The sequence below is a fragment of the Procambarus clarkii genome, chromosome 15 (genome assembly GCF_040958095.1).
Source record: "Procambarus clarkii isolate CNS0578487 chromosome 15, FALCON_Pclarkii_2.0, whole genome shotgun sequence".
Classification (NCBI taxonomy): domain Eukaryota; kingdom Metazoa; phylum Arthropoda; class Malacostraca; order Decapoda; family Cambaridae; genus Procambarus; species Procambarus clarkii.
In genome coordinates, this window is record NC_091164.1 from 33,276,154 (window position 1) to 33,286,020 (window position 9,867).

The window sequence follows — 9,867 nt, forward strand, 5'->3', positions numbered from 1 at the left end:
CTAACATAACGTTCTAACATTTCTAAGGATTTCTAACATAACTAAAAAGGTATCTAAAACAGTTGGTATACTGTTTAAGATCAGATATTATGTACCCTACTCTGCTCTCCTCTCACTCTATTATGCACTTATCTATCCCTATCATTCTTATGGCGTTTGTGCTTGGGGTTCAACCTCTGCAAACTACCTCAAGCCCATCATCATCCAGTAAAAATCTGCTATCAGGACAATAAATAACTCTACCTTCAGACAACACACAGCTCCCTTGTTCAAATCCTTAAACATGCTAAACAAATTCACTCCATACATTCTCCTGTGTAAATTACGTTTATAAAGCCCTTTTTCTAACTGCAAACCCTGTTCTGAAACTCTTCCTGGACAGATGTAATAGAACACATGGCCACGTCCCCACCAGACATAAATATCTCTTTGATATCCCCAGAGTCAAACTTAATCTATGTAAACACTCTATGTAAATAAAGGGACCTAGTCTATGGAACTCACTCCCTTATAATGATTTGAAAAGCTGTCCAACTTCTGCCATATTCAAAAATAAAACCAAAAAGTACCTGTAGTACTTTTTAAGTACGAGGGAGTAATGCGCAAAGCGTCCCTCACCTGTGACGTCACAGCGTCACCTGACGCCATATCAACACATCGGCCATTTTGTCGTCAGTTCAGTCATGGCGAGGACTAACCCTTCATGCAAACTGCACCTACTATCAAGAAGAAGAAGATTTTGTGTTCCACCGATAGTATTATCGTAAGTAAGCACTTATATTTTATATTTTATTAAATTAATTGATTCTATTTTTCTGTAATAAAGGTCCAAAGGGTTGTTAAGGAACAAGGGTGTAGCGATACCGACGCTCAGTGCGCTCAACTCACACCAAAGTATCACCTGTGTAGCTTCTGTAATTAGTGTTAATTAGTTATGCTATAAGATAATGAAGCGAGTATAAGATTAACTCGCTACAAGGGTACTGTGTTGGGAGGTGAGGGCTGTTACTGGTGTCTGTGGGGATGTGAGGACTTGTACCAACCACTATCACCACCAGTACCTTGTCTTGCATCCTGCTTAGTATTCCTATTGAGATATGAAGTATTATTGCATTCATATAATTATTCATTCATTGTCATTACTATTTTTATGGGCTATGTTCTGTTACCCTAATGCTTTTTACCCCTGGGCATGTCCATTTACTCTCCAGCCCTTCACAAGCCACTGCTGCACCCCCTCCATGCCCATACTTACTGTGCTTATTCTTACAGGACTGCACTGCATTATGTGGTGCTCACTGCCTGGACACCTTGATACATGCATTATAGGGTTCTGGTAGTTGTTCTACTCACCAAGCCCTTCCAAGGCCAGGCTTGACATGTGAGAGCTTGGTCCAACAGGCTGTTGCTTGGACAGGCCCCTCAGGCCCACATATCCACCACAGCCTTGTTTGTCCGGCACTTCAAAATCAAATGTTTATTTACGTAAGGTACATACATATTTTTAGGTAAGGTACTCTTTATTTGGGTAAATTTATCTTCGTAGTATTTAGCTTTGGCTCGTCTAATTATCTTGGATAGCAATAACGAGTAATTCTTTGAGAATTCTTTGGAGACAATTCCTAACCTATACTTCTCCCAACCTAACCTATACTTCTCCCAACCTATACTTCTTCTCAAGGTCATCTTCACTTCTTGAAGATGTTCAGGTTTTCTCTTGAAGATGTCGACGGTTGTTCCAGCAATACTGTATTTCTTTTATTGCTGAAAACCTGTTTTCAGCCATAAAAAAATAATCCTGAATCCAGAAAAAAATCCCTTTTGTATCGTCTGGAAATTTTCAAATATTGCTGATCAAACCTGAGTCTAAATTATTTGTATATATTATGAATTACAGAGGTCCCAGGACAGGGTTTTTAGGCACTCCACTTACATTTTCCCACTCTGACTTAACCCCCATTTATACAAACTCAGTCTTATCTTTTAGCTAATAATTTATTGTACACACCATACTCAGCCTGTGTAGGGTAGTTTATTGTGCATGTGTAGTATATATATTTGTGTAGTATATTTGGTATATTTAATGCCTCTAACCTCTCCTCATAGTTCTTGTCCTTCAGTTCTGGGAGCCACTTAGTAGCATGTCTTTGCACCTTTTCCAGTTTGTTTATGTGCTTCTTAAGATATGGGCACCATACAACCGCTGCATATTCCAACTTTGGTCTAACAAAAGTCGTGAACAATTTCTTGAGTATTTCGCCATCCATGCATTTAAAAGCTCTGAATATTATCCTTTACCTGCAATTGGTTGTTGCTGTATTTATAGAATATGATTTGTTCTACTTTACATTTGTTTGTTCCTTTTTTTCAAAATTTCTTTCTGCCTCTCTCCTCACTGCCGTGTAGTTGTTTCTCTTTGTATTACTGGTATGTTTGGGGGTTTGGCCTCTTCGTATATTGATTCCATTTTTGTGTCTTTTGGTCTCTGTCCGTCTTGAAATTTCAGTTGAACAAATCCTGTTTCCTAGTTCTGCATCTTTGTTTTGGTATAAATGTTTTTGTTCCTTTATCATATATTTCACAAAATTGACATACTGTGCATTAATTCATCTCAATTACTTCCTTTCCTAACAGCAAGCCTTTCCAGTAAAATTCTTTGAATTCTTTTCTGACTTCTGGCCTAATGTTTGTTTTATCCTACTGTGTATGATGCCTAGCGTGTGTCTGGTGCCTGTTGTGTTAAACCGAAGATAAATGCATAAGTATAGGTCAGTAATTTCTCCAGCTTTGAAAGGGGCTTTCATTATGCAGCAGTATTCCACTCTAGAGAGCACTAGCGTCTTGAAAACTATCATCATCGGTATAGCATCTCTAGTGTGAAAAGTTCTTGTTATCTATCCTGTCATTTTTCTTGCAGTTGTGACGGCTACTTTATTGTGTTCTTTACTTTAAATGTAAGGCCTTCTGACATCAGTACACCCAAATCCTTTACGTTGCTTTTCCGTTCAATGTTATGATTTGACTGAGTTTTGTAAGTGGTTTCCGTTTTTATATTTTTTATTTTTTCCGTAGCGCATGAGCTGAAACTTATGTTCGTTAATCACCATGTTATTTTCTGTAGCCCATAGAAAGACCTGATTTACATCTGATTGGAGGTTTGCCGTGTCCTCTATGTTGCCTACTCTCGTGAAGATTCTAGTGTCATCTGCAAAGGATGATCAAGTACTATAGGTTGTGTCCTTGTCTATGTCCGATATGAGGATGAGAAAAAGTATTGGAGCAAGCACAGTACGCTTGGGGACTGAGCTCTTTACGGTTGATGGTCCAGATTTTATTTTGTTGACTACTACACATTGGGTTCTATTAGTTAGGAAGTTGTATATCCATCTGCCTATTTTTCCGGTAATTCCTTTTGAACGCATTTTATGTGCAATAACACAATGGTCACATTTGTCAAAGGCTTTTTTTTGTCAAAGCGTTTTGTTTGTCTTCCATGGCATCTAGTGCCATGTCAGAGTGGTCCAGCAACTGTGATAGGCAAGAGCGCCCTGTTCTGAAACCATGTTGTCTGGGGTTATGGAGATGCTGTGATTCCATGTATTTTGTGATCTTACTTCTTAGCATTCTCTCAAAGATTTTTATGATGTGCGATGTTAGTGCTATCGGTCTGTAGTTTTTTGCCTCTGCCTTATTTCCTCCTTTATGGGGCGGTGCTATCTCTGCTGTTTTTAGTATGTCAGGGACAATGCCAGTATCTTGGCTTTGTCTCCAAAGAATGTGAAGGGCCTGCGATAACGTTTTTTACAGTTCTTGATGAATATAGAGTTCCAAGAGTCAGGGCCTGGTGCAGAGTGCATAGGCATACTGTCTATGGCTTCTTCAAAATCCAGTGGGGATAGGATCACATCTGATTTATGATTTGATGTTGGTATCATATCCATGAAAAATTCATTTGGGTTATCAATCAGATGGATGGAGAGCTACACTCGTGGTGTCCCATTTTCCCAGCACTCTTTGTCATATAATGCTTTGAAACTTTTGACGGATTTGGCCTCCACCACCTTCTCACCTAACATGTTCCAACCGTTTACCATTCTGTTTGCAAAAGTGAATTGTCTTACATTTCTTCGGCATCTTTGTTTAGTTCGTTTAAATCTATAACCTCTTGTTCTTGAAATTCCAGGTCTCGGGAAATCTTCCCTATCAAGTTTATCAATTCCTGTTACTGTTTTGTACGTAGTGATCATATCTCCTCTTTTCCTTCTGTCTTCTAGTTTGGAATATTTAATGCCTCTAATGTCTCCTCATAAATCCTGCCCTTCAGTTTTGGTATGAATGTTTGTGTGCCTTCATCGTATATTTTGCAAAATATGGAATACATCTCATTTACTTTACTTTAAGAATATGGTTCGATCAATTAAAAACCCTCTTGTTCAAATTGCAAAGAGACTGAAAGAGATGCAGCATGCTCAATGGATTATATATTAGTGATTATTATTAGGATTATATATTAGTGAATCATATTAGTGATTCAATTATTATGGTCATAAAACAATAAACAAATAGTTTTGGTGTTATTACACTCTATTCACAGGTTATATATAAGTATCTGCATGTTTTGTTCACCATTACAAACCACTAAGTTGGTTTGATTTTTGTTGAGATTGTTATTTATGATAAGATTCCTTACGTTATCTGAGAATGAAGCTATGTCGGTATTGGGAAATCTATAGATGGCACTTATAGTCAAGGAGGATTTAAGGGATTTACTGGAGAACTTGGCAAAGGTATATTCACAATAGTCGTCTCTATTACTAATGAGACTATTGCAGATGAAGGTATCTTTGTAAGATATTGCTATGCCACCTCCTTTTTTTATTAGGCCTGCAGTTGTGAATGGCTTTATTATCAGCCAAGTTGTAGCATACAACATAGCATATATATGTATATGGCATACATATATATATATATATACACATATATATATATATATATATATATATATATATATATATATATATATATATATATATATATATATATATATATATATATATATATATGTTATGTTACAACATAACAGGCCAATTACACTGGATTAATCTTTGTGTTTAGATAGGAGATGCCTCGTATGGGCCAATAAGCCTTCTGCAGCCCCTATGTTTATCCCTTATGTATCCCCCCATGTTTTCACCTTCATTGTATTATCACCTGACCTAATGCGGGTATAAAATCAACTAATATATATATATATATATATAATATATATATATATATATATATATATATATTCAAAATTCGTCAGTGTACTACATTTTTGTTGTTGCTTTTAGGTGATGCTTTTAACCAGTGTACGTGGGTCTGATTGTGCAACCACAGTTCGAAGAATAATGAAGATATGAACAAACGGCCTGTGGTCACTATACAGTCTGGAAGGGCAAAAGAAGAAATTGGCATTTCTACAAAAACAAGAACTATATAATGTTATTTTAAGTAAGTAACCAAAAAATTAAATAATTTTTTTAAAGTTTAAAATTCACTTAAAAATGTAAATTTTAAGTTAAAAAATTTTAACCAAAAAACTTGATATTTTTCATATTTGGAACCATTCCATAATCCCAAGCATAAATGATTATATTTCTATCACTTGCTCTTAAGATTGTTTCATTTAATAGAGGTTGGGCATAATTGTTCTCTGCTGCTAATAGAACTGACTGACTTAGCTATAGGAAAATGTAAAATTAATTGGTTTATCCATTACAGTATTTTGCAGTTTATTTCATGATCCTGTGCTTAATACTTGCATAAATAGTAGATTACAAAATGCATTTTTATATCATTAGTATTGAATAATAATAATGCAAATAATTGACTTATAAATGATGTACAATTAATTGGTAGGTGATATTATATTATTAATATTTTTTCATTCTTGCAGAGCCTTAACAAAGTCATTAACATGTTAATATAAACTTGATCACCTTCCACTTATTTTCTCATGTGCTACCTACATGTACAAAACCTTATTCCTAAATGCATATTTTGTTCTGAAACTTGTCCTTTATATGTTGTGTATCACCATCTCTGGAGAGTTTTATCTGATTGATGTATAAATTACTTTTAATTTTACAGAATATTATTGTTATACTGAATTTATTATTATATAAATAACTTAATTTTACAGAATCATCTATCAACGCACATCCACAAGTTGAGGAGGAGGATGTGACCTTCCAGATGTCTGAAGTACTGAAACAGGCACCAAACAGGCCTGGTGGATCTAGGTACAAGGTAAAATAATTTAATTTTTTTTTTTTTTTTTTACTAATTGTCCGATATATATATATATATATATATATATATATATATATATATATATATATATATATATATATATATATATATATATAAATATATATATATATATATATATATATATAAATATATATATAATGTGTCGTACCTAGTAGCCAGAACGCACATCTCAGCCTACTATGTAAGGCCCGATTTGCCTAATAAGCCAAGTTTTCTTGAATTAATGTTTTTTCGACTACCTAACCTAACATTTTCAGCTACCTAACCTAACCTATAAAGATAGGTTAGGTTCGGTCATATATCTCTATTAATTTTAACTCCAATAAAAAAAGAACTGACCTCATACATAATGAAATGGATAGCTTTATCATTTCATAAGAAAAAAAATAGAGAAAATATATTAATTCATGAAAACTTGGCTTATTAGGCAAATCGGGCCTTGCATAGTAGGCTGAAAAGTGCGTTCTGGCGACTAGGTACGACATATATATATATATATATATATATATATATATATATATATATATATATATATATATATATATATATATATATATATATATATATATATATTATATTATATATATATATATATATATATATATATATATATATATATATATATATATATATATATATATATATATATATATATATATATATATATATATATAATATGTATGTGTGTGTGTGTGTGTGTGTGTAATTACCTAAGTGTAGTTAAAGGATGAGACCGTCTTCCCAGCACTCTTTGTCATATAACGCTTTGAAACTACTGACAGTCTTGGCCTCCACCACCTTCTCACCTAACTTGTTCCAACCGTCTACCACTCTATTTGCGAAAGTGAATTTTCTTATATTTCTTTAGCATCTGTGTTAAGCTAGTTTCAATCTATGACCTCCTGTTCTTGAAGTTCCAGGTCTCAGGAAATCTTCCCTGTCGATTTTATCAATTCCTGTTACTATTTTGTATGTAGTGATCATATCACCTCTTCTGTCTTTTAGTTTTGGCATATTTAATGCCTCTAACGTCTCCTCGTAGCTCTTGCCCTTCAGTTCTGGGAGCCACTTAGTAGCATGTCTTTGCACCTTTTCCAGTTTGTTGATGTGCTTCTTAAGATATGGGCCAACTTCTGTTGTTGGGCACCACACAACAGCTGCATATTCTAGCTTTGGCGTAACAAAAGTCATGAACAATTTCTTTAGTATATCACCATCCATGTATTTAAACGCAATTCTAAAGTTAGAAAGCGTAGCATAGGCTCCTCGCACAATATTCTTTATGTGGTCCTCAGGTGATAGTTTTCTATCTAGAACCACCCCTAGATCTCTTTCTTTATCAGAATTCTTTAAAGATTTCTCACATAATGTATAGGTTGTGTGGGGTCTATGTTCTCCTGTTCCACATTCCATAACATGGCATTTATTAACATTAAATTCCATTTGCCAAGTGGTGCTCCATATACTTATTTTATCCAGGTTTTCTTGAAGGGCATGACAATCATCTAAATTTCTTATCCTTCCTATTATCTTAGCATCATCAGCAAACATGTTCATGTAATTCTGTATACCAACTGGTAGATCATTTATGTAGACAATAAACATCACTGGTGCAAGAACTGAACCCTGTGGTACTCCACTTGTGACATTTCTCCAGTCCGATACATTGCCTCTGATTACTGCCCTCATTTTTCTATGTCAGAAAATTTTTCATCCATATTAGAAGCTTACCTGTCACTCCTCCAATATTTTCCAGTTTCCAGAACAACCTCTCTATGTGGAACTGTCGAATGCCTTTTTTAGGTCCAAATAGATGCAGTCAACCCAACCATCTCTTTCCTGTAATATATCTGTTGCTCGATCATAGAAACTGAGTAAATTCGATACACAGGATCTTCCAAATCGAAAACCATACTGTCTGTCTGAAATTATATCATTTCTCTCCAGGTGTTCTACCCATTTAGTTTTAATTATTTTTTCCAATATTCCAATTCCAATTTTTTCCAATAATGTGTGTGTGTGTATGTATATTTGTGTTGTTGAATATGACCGAAAGTCATAGTCTTTCTGCCCCTCTCCTTACTGCTATTGTTGTTTCTCGCATCTTTGTATTGCTTGTATGTTTGGGCAATTTTTCCCCTTTTCCTAGTTCTGCATCTCTGCTTTAGTATAAATTTTGTTGTGCCATTATCATATATTTCACAAAACTTGACATACATCTCATTTACTTCATGTCCTAACAGCAAGTGTTTGTCAAATTCCTTAAGGAAATATCTGAGTTCCCCATAATGACCTCTCCACAAGTCAGGTTTTTCAACTGCTTCAAGCTCATTTTCTTCCAGATTATAATGCGTTGCATACTTTATTCCCAAAAAGACATGGTCACTTTTACCCAAGTGACCATGTCACTTGGGTAAAAGGAGGGAGGTACCAAAGGAGGGAGGTACTGAATGATAAATATATCTTTCTCTTTCCTGGTAAATATAATATCCAGCATGGAGGGAACATCCCCTTCCCTCATCCTCGTAGCTTGTTTAACATGTAGAAACATGAATGTTTACAGGGTGAGGTTTACGAAATTATATATATATATATATATAATTGGTCTCTGGTCTATATATATTATATATATATATATATATATATATATATATATATATATATATATATATATATATATATATATATATATATATATATATATATAAGTTTGTGTGTGTGTAATTTATATAAATAAATAATTAAATATTAATTTTGTTAATATCTTTTCAGGGAAAACTTGCAAGTACAATTCGTATACAAGAGGGGCAACAAGAGCCAGAGGATGTCTACTAAGAAAATATATAAGTCTTTATCCTCACACTCTTGATATATGGTCTTCTCTGGTCTCTTTATTTTCTCTCCTCACAAATGTCCCTTTTTTTATTTCTTTTACGTTTCTCTCCTGTTTTTCTTGTCTTTTAATCTCTCCTTTCCTCCTCTCTTCTAACACCTCTCGTTTCCTGTCTCTTCTAGCTTCTCTCTTCCTTTACTTTTTATATTTGTGGTATTCATTTATGTCATTTTTATCTTGTATATTTTTCTTGTATCTTTTTCTTATCTTGTGTTTCTCTTCCCCTTCTCTTCAATGATTTCTCATTTCTCTCCTCTCTCTGTTGTTTCTGTTCTGTCTTCTCTCTCCTTGCCTTAATTTTGTTCTGTCTCCTCTTTTGTTGTGTGTGTGTCTTTCTGTCTCTGTCTGTCTCTCTCTCTCTCTCTGGCTCTCTTGCTCTCTCTCTCTCTCTCTGGCTCTCTCTCTCTCTGGCTCTCTCTCTCTCTCTCGCTCTCTCTGGCTCTCTCTCTCTCTCTCTCTCTCTCTGGCTCTCTCTCTCTCTCTCTCTCTCTGGCTCTCTCTCTCTCTCTCTGTCTCTCTCTCTCTCTCTCTCTCTCTGGCTCTCTCTCTCTCTGGCTCTCTCTCTCTCTCTCTGGCTCTCTCTCTCTCTGGCTCTCTCTCTCTCTGGCTCTCTCTCTCTCTGGCTCTCTCTCTCTCTCTGGCTCTCTCTCTCTCTCTCT

At 34.9% G+C, this 9,867-nt stretch overlaps 1 long non-coding RNA gene across 2 annotated transcripts; it reads left to right on the top strand.

Moving 5' to 3' along the window:
• The first annotated feature begins 544 nt into the window (after positions 1-544).
• Positions 545-9,667, top strand: LOC138365118 (uncharacterized). Of its 2 annotated transcripts, XR_011228661.1 has the most exons (4): positions 545-763; positions 5,334-5,493; positions 6,185-6,291; positions 9,088-9,667. It is a non-coding gene; the product is annotated as an uncharacterized lncRNA (long non-coding RNA). The 2 variants fall into 2 exon arrangements; XR_011228660.1 differs by lacking the exon at positions 5,334-5,493 and having other exon boundaries at positions 552-763.
• The last annotated feature ends 200 nt before the right edge of the window (positions 9,668-9,867 follow it).